The sequence below is a fragment of the Lasioglossum baleicum genome, chromosome 4 (genome assembly GCF_051020765.1).
Source record: "Lasioglossum baleicum chromosome 4, iyLasBale1, whole genome shotgun sequence".
NCBI lineage: Eukaryota > Metazoa > Arthropoda > Insecta > Hymenoptera > Halictidae > Lasioglossum > Lasioglossum baleicum.
In genome coordinates, this window is record NC_134932.1 from 13,979,159 (window position 1) to 13,999,295 (window position 20,137).

Here is a 20,137-nt window from a genome sequence, read left to right on the forward strand (position 1 = left end):
TAGAAAACTAGAATGCAAAAAGAATGATTGATTAGACGATTTCAAGAGTGTAAAAATCAATGTATTCGTTCACCAATGAAAATTGTCTTGAATAATACAATACTCTATAATTTTTATTTCTTTAGGTACAGTCATTTTAAGACAATAACTTTGAGTACTTGAGACTGGTTATTTAAGAGAAAATTTCAAGTTTTTCTTTTATAGTGTAGCGGAGTCATTAAGAAACTTATTAATAGGCTTCCGCGGTAGCCAAGGTGTTTATTATCGTAACCGATAAGGGTAGGCGAACTTTTTACCTACCTACACTATATAATAGAGTTTATTTTTTAATAACTTTGTACCTCGGATACAATAAATGAATAAATATTACTGGTTTTGATATTTTCATTTTACAATTATTGAAATTATAAAGTTGCTTAGATGGGAATCGATTTGATTTTTTCTTTATCCAACCACATATTGTGTTTAAAGTTCCACAAAATCTAAAGGAAATAGAGGACCTTCTCTTTCTATCTCTCATTTTTTTAACACGTTCATGCCGCGCCGGCGTGTACCGGTGGCTCGCACTCATATGTATATCCCATCGGAGGCTCACAATTGAAGGACGGTGCGTACCACCAAAAATGTAGTTCGTTTAGTAACTAGAAAAAATTGCCATATAAATAAAAATTTAAATAATGGAAATTAGTTCGGCGCCGCCCATGGGAGAGAAACATGAATTGCAGCGCCGGCGTGAACGTGTTACGCTAAAAAATTTAAAGAAACTCAAATATCTCAACTTCTCATTCGAATAGAGAACTTAATTTTTAATCTATACAATATATTGACATTTGTGAAAATGTCACGATATAGAAAACGATATAGAAGAAATAATGTAACGAGACATAATGCAAGGCGGAAGTAAGCCTAAGGGTTGAAAAGCTGAAAATAAAATAAAAAGGAGAGGTGTGTCGATCTAGTTCTGGTTTTTGGAGGGACGGTGATTCGAAGACAGCGTGAAAGAGCGACACTTAACAGTAGCCTGGCATCGGTGGCGATAAGACGACGAACCTTTCGCCAGAGAATAGTGAGTAAGTGAGAGCATCGGCTCGGCTGGCAAAAGTGCTCGACGAAAGGTACATGAAGGGAACGAGAAGTGAGGAAAGGGATGAAAAGGGTGGAGGAGACGAGGGATGGCAGTGGGCGAACGTGAAAAGTCATTATCGCGACAGAGGAGATCGGAGGCAATCGCGGCAGGTTCGAGAAGCTTATCGGTAAGCTGCAGGCGGAATTGAGGGAGCCTCTGGCCGTTTTGCAATACACCGGCGAAAGAACAGGTCGAACTTTCGCCCACGTATAAACCCTTCTGTTCCGTTTCTCCCGAGAAAGCTTCCCCGGCCGGCTTTTAGCCAGTAATTCCGGCGGTCTTTCCATGGAAACGTTGATTCCACGCTGTTCAACCGTGAGTTCGATCAACCCTTTCCTCCCTCTCTCACTCTCTCTTTCCCTCCCACTGTTTCTCTTCGTTTCCCTTTCTCTCTGGCCATCCCCCTATCTCCATTCCTTTTAATCGGTTCTTTCTGTGTTCTTCGATCGAACGTTTCGAGTACATCGTGAGAACGTTTTATCATCTGAAGAGGATACGCTCGGGGGTAAAAAAACCACTACCACTCCCACGCTACCAGCTTTTTCCATCGGCTTTTAACCCTCGAAACGATGCGCCAGGAGTGTAGCGAGGCAGACGGAGTGTCGTTCGTTTCATAGATTTTGGATATTCTCGAACGCGCGTGTTTGTAACTTATTAATTTAGGTTGTCGTTCTTCGAGTGACTCTTCACTCTCGTCAAATATAAAGTTCTATGAAATTGTTTGCATTGCCAAAGGATTGCCAAGAGGATGGAGAGAAAGATGTCAGAATGTTTCTCGATCCCTCAGCTAATTTGCATTTCGAAGTGCCGATTGGTAGAATGAAGAGGAAAAAATCCCCTGCCGTGAAACAATGGGATTATCGTCGATCGCCTCGTTTCCTGCTCGAGCGGCTCGATAACACGATCATCTTCCGCATCGCTGAGAGGTGCGGACTCTCCGAGAAAACCTCGTCTGAGAACGGAACGGATTTGACGATCTTTAACCCTTTCCATTCCCGACTTTCTCGTAATCTCGACTTTCTACGAGCAGGTAACGAACGTGAACCACTTTCGCTGGTCTCACGCCAAGATCAACCCTTATTTGCTCCATACTGCGTTGTCTCAACGGTTCAGGATTCGAATTGTGAATTTGCCGTTCGTTACGCCAACCATCGAGCTCCATTCTCAGATCTTTTTCAAACACGTTCAGAGTCGCGTAGCGATCACGCGTAATCGTTGCGCGAGGCCACGGTGTGTTTGTCAGCGCCCATCACCGGTAAATCTCCATGATTCGAATCTCGAACGGTCGTCATCCGGAACCAAAAGCGTACGACCCCGCCTGCCGTTTCGAAGAATATTTCTCTCTGCCGTACTCAGTTCTTCGAGTACGATCGTTCATTTAACAAGTTCTATTTTTCTACCTCTTCTTTGTTCGCGACAATCATTGCGCTTTATTCGGTCGTTACTTCGACGTGTCGGTTCCGATCCGTTGGCGATTATATTAATATCTATAGTTAAATAAAGTGCAGTGTGAACTCCAATCCGAACTCAGTCTCTCTTCCTCATTCTCACGATCCTTGTCATTGCCTTCCTCGCGCGCTCAACTCTGAACGGTCCCAGCCCCAGGCGCCTCCGACCGGCGACCGTCGCGTCGCGTCGCGTCGGTCGACGCCGAACATAGTGTAATGGAGGGGTCCACCTAAAATATATCTCTTCTCATTATTAACATTAAATCTACCACGACTGGTTCTAGATTTTTTATTTGCAATTATTGAAATTATAATGGTGTTCTCATGAGAATTGATTGAATACATTTTGTTTTTCCAGTATACAGGGTGAACCACACGAATCGTCACCGGTAGAGATCTGTTATATTTATAACTATAGAGTCTATGTATATCCTATCCTATAACTTTCAATTTTCTTTATGTTACGATACTTACCGAATTCGCCTTGAAATCCTCTAACCAATATGCGTAAAGAAATTATAGGTGTATTTGCAAAAAATTGAAGGTGACTGAAAAATCATGAAAATCACGTGAAAGCTCTCTTGAAACCATGTTATACCTCGTAAAAACATTTTCGATCGGACTGCTAATAAAGCAGAGTAATCTCTATTGGTCACGATTCGTGATTCATCCTGTATATTATAATAAAAATCGCACAAAATATAAATAAATTTAATCTTGTTGTTCTTATAATACAATACACATCAGTCACTTTTGATGGTCGGTAGGTTTAGCGTTAAAAAATAGTTTGCTGCTCCAATAAGTAACCAGTATTGGAGCGAAAAAATTGAGAATGACGAAGGAGTGAACTTAAAACAAAACTGTGACCGTGTCAGAGTGCCTCGGTTCGGATAGAACGGCAGTTAGGCTGTTTGTATCGCGCTATTACAAAAAGAAGCATATTTTTCTTTGATCCAGGATAAATCTACCTGAATATTCGTACAACCAGAGAGCCGTGGGGGAGTGAGAGGGTGCATTGTGGGCAGTTTGGAAAGTGGCCAAGTATCGATAATTAGTTCCTGCATGCGCACAAAGAAACTGGAACGAAATTAAGACAACGGCCCCTGGCGGGGGTGGTTCGGAGTGGTTCGGGGGGAGTGGCCGGTCCAACAATAAGCCGACTCCGGTGTTCGAAGCAACTTTGAAGCGGACTAATTTACGATAATGGTATCCCCGGAGGTGGAGGAACGGGGGGTAGTCCGCGGGACCCTCAGACGCGATTTAAGTCGTTTCCACGAGCACCTTGCCGGGAAACGCCCGCGGAGAATTATTGTTTGGCCGTTTTACGAGCAGAACGACGAAAAACACAGTAACGATCCAGCCGCGTTATCGGGAACCGGGATCGTTCCGTTCCGTTTTGCGAGAACGCGAAACGAACGACGGCGCTCTTTCTTGCCGAACCTGCTGTCGCTGCTTTCTCGATTCATTCGAGTAGAAATGAAAAGAAACCATCGGCCGAACAGTCGTCTTGCACACGGTTGTTTAAAACTAAAGCTACCGGTGCCGGTCTCGGGATACTTCTTTCAAAATTGTTGAAATTATTGTAAGATTGGTAACAGCGGACGGTAACCAACAACCACGAGGTTGGCTACAAGGACCGATCATCAGTTGTTTTAGACGAGAGTGCCGCCGCGGGCATTCTTCATCGAACGTTCGTAGTGAATAAACATATTGACAAGTTTCACATTTTATTCCCGGGTATCTTATTCTCTTATTCGCAACCCGGTCTTAAATTATTAACCCTCATCCGTCCCTCATTTCACGAATTGAATCTGCCCCTCGGTGTCAAATTGACACAGTGAAGAAAGATCAATAAAATAACCAGATAAACAGTTATTTTTCAATTTTTTTCTATTCAAATTGATGAGTTAACATTTACATCTTAGACTTTTCGGTTGTGCTTCGCATTAAAGAAATAAAAGTCACGAAGTTTCGAATAAACTTACAAGGGAAGGACCCCAAGTGTCCGACATACATGGTATATGGATCCCTAATTATGTATGCAAAATATTAGGTGTAGTTACTCAATAGTTTTAAAGATATAAACAATTAAAGTTACATACCTGTGAATCACGCAACCTGCTTGCACGGCTAATGGAACTTCGAAAACTACAGCTCAAATCATGGTATATCAACAAGGTATGAAACTTTAATTGTTTATATCTTTAAAACTATTGAGTAACCACACCTAATATTTTGCATACATAATTAGAGATCCATATACCATCGTCTCACAAAAGATTATCAAAATCGAAGTCGGACACTTGGGGTGCTTCCCTTGTCAGCTGCAAATAATAGAGCAGTATAACTTATTTCGGTAAAACTGTGTCAAATTGACACGAGGGACGAATGAGGGTTAAGCTCTCTCGTTGGAAAGAATTGAACACGTTTCTTGTGGACCCCTCTAACGATCTCGTGGCAGTCGAATTCGATGTTACAGATTATTTTCTTGCTACAAAATGTAGTGCTGAAGAAATTCGATTATCCAGGAAAACATGCTCGGGCAGCGATGACATTCGCGAGAACGTTCTCCGAAGAGCATCGAAAGTTCAAAGAGCCATCGAGTATTCGCCGTGAAAAGTGCAAGCTCTGAAACGGATACTGGCAGCGGAGGGTATTGAATTTTCTGATTTCGGATTCAGGTGTCGCGTCAGGAATCCGCGACGACTCTTATTTGTCCGGAGAGTGAGAATCAAACGGAATCCTTAATCAACGCGATTTCCAACGAGCCCGTGAGCCGAGGAAAAAATTCATGACTTCTCGCTGATTCTCTATTCCTTCTCGTTTCTTTGTCGGACTGGTTTTTTCGCCGATCCGAACCGAACCGACAAACTGCGAAACTTCTCCGAGAAAAACTGCTCGAACTTTCACGGTCTTCGCGATGCTCCGAAGAAAAATTGCTGAAAAATGATCGAAAAGCTGGCGAGAAATCGAAATGTTCCTCCGCAGCATTTTTGCTTCGATAAAAAGCAGAATTTAAAAATTTAGTTGCAATGAAAAATGTTGTTGAAACAATCAATATCAGATAAATGTATCAGAATGTTTTTGGCCAGCAGTTCGAAGCATACGTTCCCCCCAGGTTCCAGCCGCCATTTTATCGGCAAAGGACGAGGCCAGAGAATCGATGGCTGGAAAACGCTGTCGCTTTCTTCGGCGGTGGTCTCGCGGAAAATCCGCAGGCCCGGCACACTCGCCGACAAATTGAGTTTGGACCGATCGGTGGCCGAGCCCTTCGAGCCCTCCGGAACTCTCTGAATGGATTTCTCGGAAGGGTCGCGGGCGAAACACTTCGAAACTCGATCCCTCGCTCCAAAGATAAACGCCCACGCGACACCGTTCTTCCCTCGAAAAATTCAGTTGACCCGCACCTTCGAGGATTCCTCGGGCACCCTTCGTCCTTCACCCTTCGCCGTTATCCTCCGGCGAAGTAATCCCTTCTGCCGACCCCCTGGCACGCGCGAGAATCAATTTTCCTTCTCGCGCCGGTGAGAACTTTCAACGAACATGCTCCTCGCTCGTGGTATTAAGGGTCTGCTCGCTCTGAATTGAATTTTTATAGGGAATTATATGAATGGAAATTTCTGTTGAACTTTTATCGAATTTCCCCAACAATCTATGTTGAATCGCAACACGCTGGAATGAAACAGAAATTGATTATCTTTCTTCACATGCTTAATTAATGGTTTTATTTGCTCTTTTATCTGCTTTTGGTGTTTGTCGCGAAACTGATTTATTTCTTCTGTAATTTACGATAATAAAACCTGTATTTGAAAATAAACATTAAATTACAGAAGGAATAAATCAGTTTCGCGACAAACACCAAGAGCAGAGAACAGTTAATTAACCAGAACCTCAACTTTAATCATTCCAGGATGTTCTCGTGGAAGTAACAGCGATGGTCGTTCTATCGAGGCAGCTGACTAAATCTTTATCGAAGATTTGGCGGTGGGTATCAAGTTCCAGGTGAGCTGGATCCAGAAGACTGTGACCGAAGTGTTTTACGAGGATGTATGTATCTTCTGCTCCTCGGAGCTGAAACTTCTCTTTATCTGCTCGTGGTAGTCGGTCATCAGCGGTGGCTAAGTTCTCTCCGGTCTCGCAGATAACGAGGCAAACTTTCGGCTAGTCTGCAGGTAGTCTAGGTGATACATAGATCATTAAGGAAACTGTAGTCCTCTCCTGGTTATCAGAAGGTTCGACCCGATAATCCTGCTTACCGCGCTGCTCGTTTAACCCCGTCTGCCTCGAGATCGGTTTCTGAGGATCTACTTAGGGGATCAAGATGCGCAGCCAAGACGATGGACCGCGGTAAAAGAACAAGGAAAACCGATACTGAGCTAAGCTCTCGACCCCGGGCATGCGCCCCGAGAGATACCTTGGGAATTAATGCTTCTGTTTCGTCTGCTGATGCATCAGGCTATCCCCTAAATTACGTTGTTTGTCGCGCTTCGTTCGTGGAAACGTTCCCATTTTATTTAAAATTTAGATCGCACGTTGTATAATTAGGATTTCATGCATTTATTCTTATAATTCACTCGGACAACTTTCATTTTTACCACGCTTATATTAGCTTGCATCAAATCTTGTAATCGAATTTTAAACCACTTCCCGATGAGCTAGAGACTTGAAACTTTAAACATAGCTCGGAACTGGATGACAATGCAATATTAAAAAACAAATTTAAAAGAAAACTGTGCGCCTAGGAGAAAAAAATTTTTAATATTAACCGTCACACCTCGCCGCGCGACGCTCGGTAGTACATCATCGCGTTCAGCGATCCCCACTCCGCGCGCCAGCGCTCCCTACTCCACTACGCGTTCCCATTCATGGGGTTTTTCAGTACTCAAAAGCGCTAGATAATACTCTCGAAAGTCCTATTTTCATAAAGCTGCGACAGCTACATGCTGCCGAATAACACTTACACCTCGTAAAAAAGGACTTTTGGGGGCGATCGCGGCCTAAATTGATTTTTATCTAGCGCTTTTGACTACAGAAAAAAGCCCATCTTTGCATTATTAAAGGAAACAAGTCTACCCCCTTAAACCTACATTTTCGCACCAACCGACAAGAAGATTGAATTATAAGCAAGAATTAAAGTTCCGGCAGTTCTACAGTTTCTTAACTCTTCAGTCGAGTCTTTGACAGTTTATATTCAACCGGCTGCACCGAAAGTTTCGCCGAAACTTCACCGTATTGTACAACAAGATCTGAAAGATCTGCGCTGAAGTGTTAAAATGTTCATTCCGCCAGACGTCGCGAATTTCCAAGCAGCCGTTAATATAATAAACAAACAGAAAAGTGTGTTTATTAAGGAAAGGAGCTGAGACGGTGGTTTTGCAAAATATAGGAGCAGAGAGTTGAAGGAGGAGAGGGAACACGGAAGGGTTCGAGGCTCGAGCTTCACAAAAGGGAGCAAGGATTAAGCAGGTAATTGCAACCAGCTCCATTGAGTGTTCTAATTAACACACCTCATTAACGCTTCTGTGTACGGGTTCAAGGGGGATTAGATTCAACGACGGCATGAACGGAAACGAAGACCTCCGTTCCGACGAAACTACACCAACCACGGGAAACATTCTTCTGCAATTCGAAAACGGCGCAGATTCTTCAAAGAAAGTCCTTCGGAGCGTCAAATAAGTAATTTCTCGCCATACGCTTCTCTTTTGAAACTTGTCTCTTGACACGTTGAGCGCTGGGAAATGGCAATTCCTGTGCTAAAATATTCATTCGCCGTGAATTCGATTATTCAAATTCGCTGGGGATCTACGAAATTCTCCCAGTCTAGTTATCGCGAAAACAGAATCACTCGAAGAAACGATAGGCGGACACGTTTACCTTTGTCCTCGGAGGCTCTGAAATGTCCCAGGGATCTCTATCGCGACGGAAAAAGATGGACGACGAGTCGTAAACTTCCTCCACGGCGTGTCCCGCTCGACTAAGCTCAACAGGATTTTCATGAAGCGCCGTTAAGGGTGAGAAGAGGAAAAAAAAGTTTTCTATCCGCCGTGAATATTCGCGCTCGGGTTCCCTCCTTGTTCCGTTTCCCTCTTCTCTTTTTCCTTCCTCTATCCGGGTTCATCCTGTCCCGCGGAACGAGATATCGGACAAAATGAAAACGATACGCCGACATTCTCAAATTCTATTAAACATTTGACTGTTTCAAATCGCGTCTACTCATTTGCATGATCACGACTACACTGCGGATATTTATGTAATTTTCAATTTTTGTCGACAAATTTTAAGAAAGTAGTACCAAAAAAAATCTGATTTTCATTGGTAATAAGTAATAACTAGACTGCGGATGTATATTTTCAATTTTTGTAGACAAATTTTAAGAAAGTGGTATCAAATCATTGGTAATAACTAGACTGTGGATGTTTATGCATTTATGGCTTACGAAAATTTTCAAAAAAGGCTGGAATATAAAATTCTACAGAATTTTGCACAATTTTTATTTGTTTTAGATCTACAAAGGCTGTTCCCATTAAAAATATGATTTTGTCGTTTCACTTTCTCAAAATTTGTCTGCAAAAATTTGGAAATGCATGAACATCCGCAGTCTAGTAATAACATTTGTAGGTCGATAATAAATAAAAATGGTACTGCTGAATTCGATACTCCAGCATTTTTTGAAAATTTTTATAAACCACAAATGCATAAAGATCCGCAGTCTAATTATGACTAACCGAGAAGGACACCAAAAACAAAAAGTAAACGAATGCACAAGTTGCGTCCATAGGAGCGTCCTCCCACTGTGTGATCATGATCCGCGATCGTTCAAACATATATTCTTCTCTATTATGCGCTCCATTTGCTGCAGACAATAACAATTACACTGCGAATTTTTATGCAGAATAAAAATTGTCGAAGTGTTCACATATTGACTTTCTATGCTTACATCGCGGTTAAACATTCTCTAAATATATGAATGTTATATCCATTTTCTGGCATGATTTTGCTCCACGTAAAATGGCCATTCGGAACACTACGCACAGGAAAGAAACAACGGTAAAAATGGAGCCGGCATTGGAAATTCGGCATCGGAAACGCTCGTTACTCGCGCAAACGGGCCAGCAACTGCAGGATAGAGAGGAGGTCAAAGGCGAACGCATCCGATCCAAATGCTTATTATTGTCCTTATTTACCTAATTCCAGTTGCGGTAGCGAGCCCGTTTTCCCCGGGGTCTGCCGTCGATATTGCGTTTTCGAGAACGCAAGAAGCGGCTGGTGCTCTCGAGTGGATGCAATTTGCGTTAACGGGCGACCGACAGATTTTTCCCCGAGACGTGTTCGCCGAAGAACTACGGAAACACCACCACAGGGTGGCTCGATCTTACATTAGCCTGAAACGTTCGTTCTCGGCGGGATTGTACGCTCTTGCTCTTAATACCGCCGGGCCGAGACCGAACCCCTCCTCTTTCATTAGGATTCATTAAATTTCTGAACGCGATCGCGTGAAAAGCCCGAGCCGAGCCGTGTCCCTGCTTCTAAAGCAGGGTCCACACAACCGCCACCCTCTGTCCACACCGACGCCAACACTGTTTGCTAATGCCGTCCGCTAACAATGTTCCCGGAAACGAAAAGTTCAATCGCCTATCTAGCTCCAAACACCGCCCGCAACCGAACAATGTAATTATATCGACCGACAGCAATTTTGCCCTTCGATAACACTGTCCAACACCAAATTTGATTCACAATTACTGTTGGGTGGTTCTTATAGAGTTTTTTGCGCTGATTCCGAATCTGTCCTTAACTTTTCTCCCAGACGCACAGTTTTTGAGAAACCTGGCCTTTAAAATGCATATTTTTCAACTTTAAACAAATATTGTGATGTTATTATAAAGATATTGAATTGTTCTTTACAGCAAAAGATTCTGTAGACTTTCCCGAATACAGAGATATACAATATTAATACATTATTAATAATCCAATATTAATACACTAGAACGGTCGTTCGCCGCTCGGTATCACTGCCGGCAACTCATGTCGGGCGAAGATATTTTACTTTCCGGTTCGAAAAAAACGTCGACGTTCCAAACTTGAAAGGGTAGGTATCTCAAGATAAAAAAGTTTGCTCTCTGGCATGGTATAGTTCGATTTTCCGCTGGACCCTTATTTTTTGAGATAAATTGAAAAATATCCTCAAAAATTGGTGCAAAAGTGGTGTCTCTCCGTCTTTAATGATTGTTTAATTCAATATCTTTTATAATAACATCACAATATTTCTTCAAAGTTGACAAATATGTTTTTTTTCAAAGCCATGTTTCTCAGAAACTGTGCGTCTGAGAGAAAAATTAAGGACAGATTCGGAATCAGCGCAAAACAAAAACTCTATAAGAATCACCCGACAATAATTATGAAACATAATAAAAGTTGAAATTTGTTGGACAGTGTAATCGACGCACGAGTATCTCGATTTTTATCTTTTCTGTGCTGCGCTTCAAAATTTCAGATGAATATTTTATAATTACTGAAATTTATTGGAACTGGAAAATAACTCTTGCTCTCTCATCTAGATACTGCATCGTTGACTGTCCCATTCTAATTTATGCATTCCTCGTCGTTAGCAATGTTGGATAGCTCGGCATTGCATGTTAGTCACGTTAAATATCCACTGTTTTTAGGTTGGTTAGGATTCGATTTGTTTTTATTGGAGCACGGGCTAATGTACAAAGCATTCCTCTTCGGATTCGTTATCATGCGCGAGAATGAACAAAAGCTTGCACCATTTATACGAGTATGGAAATATGGGTGCCATGGAATCTCCAACTTTAAATTTGTACATCGAAAAAGTGTGACATAAAATCCGATATAAAGTTTCAGAGATCGACAGACGATCAGCGCAGCAACGTGCAAGGATCATCCTGAAGAGAGGATCCTCCTGCAGCGTTCTTGCGAGCGCGGAGCCGAGGCAGAATTAATCACTTGTCAGACGCAGCCCGTTCGCTAGTCCGATTTTTTCGTGGACTCGCAGGAGAATAATTGGCCGCGAGGTCTGGAGCGGCTAGATCTCTGACCGGTGGAAAGCGGTGGAAAACTGGTGGAAAAGTGAGGGAAACCGAGGGAGAGCGAGAGAGGGGGAGGCTGTTTCACTCCGGGGAAATTTGGGCCGGGCCGCGGGACAAAAGGCACCAAGTTTCCGGCGAATCGAACACCCGGGAGCGGAAATCATTTCGCCGTTTGATTCGATCGCGTGCCGCGACGCGAAACACGCGAACCGTCGCGTCGCGTCGGTCTCCCAGGGATCGATATCGAATTGACGATGAAATTTAGTCCTTCGGGAACCCTCCTCCCCCGAGTCCTTTCGGCTCGATGGTTTCGGACATTTTTTTATTTCTTTCGGATTTCTTGAAAGCCGAATAGAGTGAAAATAGCCTTAATTAAATAACATATTAAACAATTTGACAACCATTAATTAACTTCCTACAGATAACTGGAAGTTATCCTAAGCCGACAGGATTACAATAAATAAAATGGCTGCTCTTTACTTTACCGGACTCAAAATTTGTGCCTTTCTCCTACGAATTATAATGTATTTGGCATTTGGTGTGTAATCCAGTAGATTTGTACCCGGAGCGGCTGCAGATCGAAGTCTCGATCCTGTAGGATCAATGGTTTAGAAGCTATGGTCGCTTAAAGTTGAGCATATTTCCAGTTTCTTGACAGGTAAGGGCGCCGCCATATTGGTTTGTAGTGACGGTCGCACGCCGCTTGCTGAGTTGGTTAGGATTAGGTCGAGGGGGTGACAAGGTAAGCGGCTCGCGGTCATCACTACAAACCAATATGGCGGCACCCTTACCTGTCAAAAATGTTCAACTTTAAGCAGGCATAACTCGTCAACTATTGATCCTAGAGGATCGAAACTTCGATCTGCATCCGCGCCGGGTACAAATCTACTGGATTACATACCAAATACATCATGGTTCGTAGGAGAAAGGTACTAATTTTGAGTTATTAGACAGCGGATCTTTACGCAGAACAAATATTTTGTTCCTCGATTGCGACAAGCTAGAGTGAAACAGAACTTTATTTTCTGTCGTAATATGTTTAACAGATTGAAAATAACATGGCAGTACTATCTTAAATTACACTTACTCATGTTCGTCATGAATGCATAAAATCCGCTGTCTGATAATAATATACACGTAATACTGACCGTCTTGTATAATCAGTCAGAACACAGAGATAGAGTATAAATTAAGTACGAGCATTTGACACAGTGAAATACAGAGAAAGTGTCTGGTGGTTCTGCTGTGTGGAAGATCAATATTGACAAAAAGGAACGCAAATTTCCAACTCGGGACGGGTTCAACAACTTTGCACTCTCGCCGCGTTGGGAGCATCAAAGCCAGTTAACGTGGCTGCAATTGGGTCTTTTAACCATCAGAATATGAGGTTCTCTTTCGAGATTAGAACTCCTTAAAGTGGATCGTTCTCGTCGCAAAAGTTCTCGCTCTTCTTTCGGAGACGGTGCACGCTGCGAGCGACGCGTTTTACAAAGGAAGAGGAACGCTCACGGAGAGTGTTGTCTCTCTCTCTCTCTCCTCTCCTTCGAAAACGGTCCCGACTTATCTCGATCCACTACCACGGACGGTTCGGGGGAAAACGTTATTTTTCTATGGAAATCGCGCGCGAGTTATCTTTTCGCGAAAACGGTTAAACTTATCTCTCTCTGTCTCTCTCTTTCTCGTCGAACCGCCTCGACTCCGCGCGAAGAGCTGAGAGAAAGAAAGAGAGAGAGAGTGAGAGATCTCTCTTCCTCTTACTCGCCCGTTACTCGAACCCCTCCTCGCTCATGAAAATTGTAAAAGTTACCATTCCGCCGGAACGATCAAAGTTATCTTTCTGTTAAACATTGCCCGCCAGTTATCCTGCGTGGAACACGCTTGTCGACGCTTATCGTCCCGCCGCGGGAACCCTCTCCAATTTATTTCCGCGAATCGGCGAGCAATTTACACCGACCCGGATTCTGCGGATTCTCGAATCTCGATCTGAGATTCTACGATCTACAGACTTTACCTTGCAAGTTCGTAAACTGGAAGTTACACTCTGCGGAATCCCCCAGACGTCTTGACGTGCGGAATTTAACACGATCGACTTTAAACTGATCGAGAACGAGGCGCGGAGAACTTTTCTCCAATCAACTGCGTGGTTCGACAGGAATTTGTAATATTCGTTGGACGGTTCCGAAACAATTGTACTCATAATTGTGAAATTGGTGGAATTGCGAGATATTTATAGGAAAAGTATCTAACCGTTGATTTTTCACAATATCGTAAAAATTACATTGAACTCATTTTTTTTTTATTTTAATTACCAATGAAAATAGTATTTTATACGGTACCACTTTCTTCAAATTCGTCTAAAAAAATTGAAAATTGTATAAGTCTATTCATAATTATACGGACACATTATAGTGTACACAGTTATTAAATTAGGCTGCTCCGGACTGCTCGAAACGATTGCCAATGTTGAAAACATCTCGGTTTATTTTCCGAGTAAAGTTCTCCGGTCAATTATCGCGAAATTGCATTCACGGTTTCGTATTAATTCGGGCTTCGTTAGGGTTGAAACAACCCGGCAGTGTCTCGCAAAGAGAGGAGACGAATCGTAGGCGGCAGTTACTTCGGTCGCGTGTTCTTTTACCACAGAATTCGTTTAACCGGAAGTGGATACGGTCGACAAAGCCCCGAGCACTGTTTTCAAGCGGCGGCGCGGAGCGTTGGTCCGTTTAAAACGCGGCTAGCTGCCGGTGGATGTACCTCGTGGGATATTTCGTGTCTTCGCCATTAAATCGAGTCCCAACACGGGGACGTCTCCATTTCGTTAGAAAATTACGTCTCCGCCGGGCGAAGCCGCGTAATGACCAGACGTCGTTACACGCGTTAGAACAATGAACGTTAACGCCTATGAAGGCTATTCCCCTCAAAGGGAAAACGAGTTTACCCTCTTCCACCCTCTCTCTCTCTCTCTTTCTGAGCCCGTTTCCCCATGTAATTTTCCCTGTTTTTCCAGCGGATCGTGCCCGGACCCTTTGTCGCCCGCACAATTCGATTGCGATCCTCCCGCAATTCGAATTCCCAAGGCGACGCGCGACGGTGGAATTATCGCGGCGATTACGCTCTTTGGCACGAAGATTATGATAGGCCTGTCTCAAGATTTAACCCTTCGCAGTCGGAGCTAATTTAACTTGAAAATTAAATGTTTCTTCCGACCTGCAATAATTCCATTGTATATGATTTTTTTCATTTTATAATGCCTTATACAATACTTAAATTTGTAGTAATTGATTAGTAGACTGGTGATCTTTATGCAAAATAAAAATTGTCTGCATCGATTGGAAAAAATAGGAACCAAATTGCATGTTGTTTTTTCCCTTAATCATTTTCGTGAAGGAGAAATCATATGTCTATTATTAATAATAAATATTATATCTACTATTACTAATATTAACATCTTCAATTTTAAAAATATTCCAACAATTTTTAATTTCATCTACTCAATTTTGCTATAAATGCATGAAGATCCGCAGTCTATTGATTAGATACCAACAGATTTAATAATGGAAACAATGTTGTGAATAATAGTACAACAAATTCTAGTGGTCACTCTGGTAAAGTTGGTAGGTACAATGTCAAATAATAAATTTGAACGAAAGTCATCTTACCAAAGGATAGTTTAATTACTCAGGATTAAACATTGTATGATACATTGTTCAGAAGGATTCGAGAGGAATCGGTGTCGGTGTTTCTCAAACAAAATCGCAAAAATCACTGCCGCAATTCGATTGCCCAAGGCGACGGCCGAATTAGTCTCAACATTTAACCAAAAATGAGTAGGTGGAATTTCCAAACAATAAAGAATGAAAATGAGTTTTACCAAAGGTTTTCATTACTCAGGATTAAACGTAAGATACATTGTTCGGAAAGATTCGAGAAGAATTTTCCCGAACAAAAGTTTGCTTTTCGTTCTGTTTATTTATTCGCCCATGTCGCCGTGTCACCGGAGACGTAATTTGGCAGCGAGGTCGGCTCGCGACGCGTGTGGACTCTGCTTAACAGAACTGGAACGAACAACGGAGAGGAATCACACCGGGGCGAACAAAATGCTTCCTATCGATCTCCGTCGACGGAAACTCGGATGGAAAAAAAAATGGTAGAACAGAGAAAGAGGATGAGAACGACCGATGGAACTTCCAATTCCGAAATGTTTATCTTTCTCGGCTGCGAACGCCGCGCTGCCGGTGTACCAAAAAAAAAACGAAAAAAAATAGCAACGATTCTCACATATTGACAATCGGTCGGTTCTATGATCATACCTAAACCACCGCGACCGTGTAACTGTTCGTATCGGTTCGGAAGGGAATATTCGGAACACTGTCGGACCAAGTAAGCAAATAATGGACAGCGATAAACGACAAGGAATGCAACGTCGACTAATACAGTGAGATACTGGAATCGAAACCAGCGGAATAACTACAGACGAATCGATACGAAGAGTTGTGAGACTCGAATCGGACTAATCCGTGGTAAAGGGTCGCGATTCGGACAGATCGAGGGTCAAGAGTTTCGATTCTGATCGAATGGTCTTGTTGTCTAAGCTGGAAAACATCTAGTCTCCGAATGGGAGGAGTCAGTCGATCCTTGTCGCAGAGACCGATGGCACTCTGCATGTTTCGAACCTTCATGTTCGGAAATCTCTAAACTGGAGCTGGGAAGTCTGTGAAGCTTCCGAAGCTTCGTAACCAAAGAACACGGGCCAGAAAAGTTCACATACTTCCCAGCTGTGGTTTAGAGATGCAAAATCCTCTAGAGTTTTCAGAATAGAGAAAGGCTGGAGATCCGCAAACTTGGAAGATGGATCATTGTGGGAAAAGTCTCGGAAACGACTTCCCTAACGTGGAAGTCGATCTCGAGTCTGAAGATCCATAAACGTGAAGGTCAATGTCGTAGCCAGAGGTTCAGGTTTCCTCGGTCTAAAGATTCAACGCTGTGCAATTTCGTAATGCAAACTAATACGACCTTCAGAGTTTAGGTCCGGAGCCAAAGAGGGAACAGACCCGGAAGCCATAAGACTCAACAAGTCCAATCCGAGACAACTATACATACAAGAGCGAAAGACTTAGGGCCCAGGAGCGGTTCGATTGATTGGTAACAAGGCAAACACAGGGGCGCGTGCAATACCAGAGCGGCAAACACTAACGACCTCTAAAAAGAGGTGGCGGTTGTAACTAGGTCCTAATCGCGGGCGAGCAGATGTTTGCCCATCGACCGGCACTCGCCAGCAAACCGTGAACCTCAACAGCCATCCACTGACAAACACAGCTGTTCCGGGAATCCTTTTTCCCGACGTTGCTCCCTCTCTCTCTCCCCATCTTGACTCTCCAGTAGGGAGTAGTCCCGTGGGATTACAGTTTCGCGTAAACGAGGGATCGATCTCTCATCGATGCCTGTTCCCAGAGCTGGCAATTATTCCCGGCGAAGTAGCGCGTTTCCGGCAATTTTAACGGGCCGGCACACGTCGTCGCCGTCTAGGATCGAGCGATGTGCTCGCGACCGCGAACGCGTGTGTCTCTATACGAGCTACACGAACAGTATGGGTGTGTTGTGTGATGTGTGTAGGTGTGTGGGTGGCCCGATGGAGCGCGGCGGAGGGCCGTCGCTGTAAAAGCAACGACCGGAGCTGACCTGAATCCACGGGCCGGGGCAATGTGAAAAGGGAGCAACAAAAGCTGCGCGCGGGACGAGGACGAGAGTGAAAATACGGAAAATAGGCCGTTGTGCGGGGGAATGAGGAAGAGGTGGTGCCGACGGAGGGGAACGGGCGCAAGGGGGTAGCCACCTTGTGGAACTATTTCGCGGAACGTCGATTCCTGAGCCCTACCTGCCGAGCTACCCTAGAGAGACAGAGACCAAGAGCAAACCAGAGAGTGAGTGAGAGAGTGAGAGAGAGAGAGAGAGAGAACCCGAGCGCGACCCTCATCCGGCCCGCTACCCGGCTAACTGGCTCCTTTTGCGCGATCTTTATCCGGATAACGACTCCGCCTCAAGAGAGATTCCCTGTCCGCGCTCTGCCTCGCCCTGCCTCGTCTCGTCTCGCCTTACCTCGCCTCACCTCGATCAGCCGCGACTTTGTCTAATCCCAGGACCGAGATAAACAATTTCGAATTTCCTCCCGGTTTATCTCGCCGACGTTCGGCTATGTTGGCCCGGAGACGTTTAATTGAACCTCCATTAGGCAAATGAACGCGGAAGGTCGTTGTCCATTTAAGGGAGTAGACTCGTTCTTTCCAGGATTGCGCAAGGGTCCGAGATACGCCTTCTCGTTTCTCGATAATTCAAAGATGGGGTTTTTCAGTAGTCTAAAGCGCTAGGTAAAAGATCAGTCTAGGCCGCGATCGCCCTCAAAAGTCCTATTTGTACGTTTACAAGGCGTAAACTGCGGCGGCTACATGCTTCCAAATGATATTGAATGATATTCAAAATTATTGTAAAATTTTAAAAAGCTGAACATGTCAATATATAATTTCTCCCCTATTAAAGTCACTAAGGGAAGAAATAACATTCAAGTTAGTTCCTATTTCTTGCAATCGATGCGGACCATTTTAATTTTGCATACAGATCCGCAGTCTAAACATTTAACGAAAAGATTATCGATAATATGTCGATAATCGATTCGGTCACCACTAGTCCTTCGTTCTGCGAGAGCCAGTCTTAACGATGATACAAAAGCATTCCGAGTTATTAACATTTTCTCACTTTGTACGTATATTTTCTTACCGAACTAATATCTATGATTATTAGGTTCTGTTATCGGACGTTCCGGCAGCGTCGCGGTCGACTGTAGATTCCGTAGGTAGAGTCGGTGTAATAAAAATGAAACAGTGTCGTTCGCTTGGCCGAGGTGGCACGACAGAACTTTCCGATCAAGCGTATACGAATCCCGCACTAAAAATTCGGCATCCGGCGAATGTTCGTATTTCGGCGAGCAACGACGCGGTCGGAGGAAGCGGTGGATCGTACGTCACCTATTTCCGTCACGATCCAACCATTTATCCGAACGTTCGCATCGGGTAGTTCGGAATTTAGAACAAGGGAGTGGCGCGACACCGGCGACAAGGGACTGACTTTCAATTCTTCGATGGATTCGCACCAGGAACCAGCTGATTTTCCTTCAAGATGTACAGAGGAACGTTCGCACTGGCCATGGCTGGCTTATTCCATTTACTGAACGCAGATCACTAATAGTGCTTTCCGAAATCAATTTTATCGACATTTCATAACGGCGAGCGGATTCGTCTCGCTATAACTGCGGGTGTACGTTTTACTAAATATTTTGCCCTGAATAAATTTGTGCAATTCAGTGAGAATGTATTCGGGTGTACGTTTTACGAAATATTTTGCCCTGAATTTTGTGCAATTCAGTGAGAATGTATTCGGATGTACGTTTTATTAAATATTTTGCCCTGAATAAATTTGCACAATTCAATGAGAATGTATTGTCGTTGGCGAGGCAAACAATATTGTCAATCTTTCTCCTATTTATATAATCTCAGGATTTAAAAAACATTCCTCATTATAAATTATTTTTTAATATTGTCTTACGTTGTATTAGGTTTTGAAAACCAGCGATTTTTTTGGATTTGGAACACAACATATTATTATTTCACGATAAATTAGGCATAATATTAACATAAAGTACGAGCGAAGCATGATACCGCAGTAATCGGTACAGTTACCGTCCGAACGATCCCAATAGAAACACGTGGAAAGTTCGAGGCGACCGTCGAAGTGGATAGAGAGCAGGCCGAGGAATAATAATATAATCCCAGCCGGAAATTGCGTAATTAATACCGTGCTCCAATTAAGCGAGGGACTCTCCGCGGAGGTTCGAGAGTTTCCGCGCTCGATCAACGATTTGTCCATTTCGACACGGGCCGCGTATAATTACAATGTCCAACGCCTATCCTGTTTTCCGATAACCAATCACCGATTTCGCGAAGTCTCCTTCGAATTCTCATTTTTAATCATTATACCTTAATATTCATTTAAAGCACACCGACCGAGCACGTTCCCGATCAGCGCGGCACATCGCCGAAACGGCGAACACGTTCTCCGTCGAGTCCTGGAGAACGTTTTCGTTTATAATTAATAGAATGTCGTCTATAATGAAGCAGGCTAACCGTAAGCGGACACGCGTGCATCGCGATGCACATTCTCGACGCTCTTCAACGTCGCCGCGCGGCATTTAAAGCGACGTTAAAGTCGAAACGATCCGACGAACACGCGACGCCTGCTGCTACTTAATTGCTTCGAACGTCGATCGTGAACGCGAATCTTGTTCCAGGAAATTTCCGAAGGGAAAAACCGCCCCGGTCGATAATGGAAGAGATAGCTGAACGCGTCCGCGGAATTCCAGATTTCGCCGCAGTTTACTACAGACTTTGCAATCAAAATTCGCCATTCCTTACAAATTAAATCCACTCTTTCCCAGAACTAAATTTATCCTCTCGCAGATCAAATTC

General features: G+C 43.6%; 1 protein-coding gene across 2 annotated transcripts in view; it reads right to left on the bottom strand.

The window, feature by feature from the left end:
* Nachra3 (nicotinic acetylcholine receptor alpha3 subunit) overlaps positions 1-20,137 on the bottom strand; it is a 181,040-nt gene that overhangs the window by 116,602 nt on the left and 44,301 nt on the right. The window lies entirely within an intron of this gene.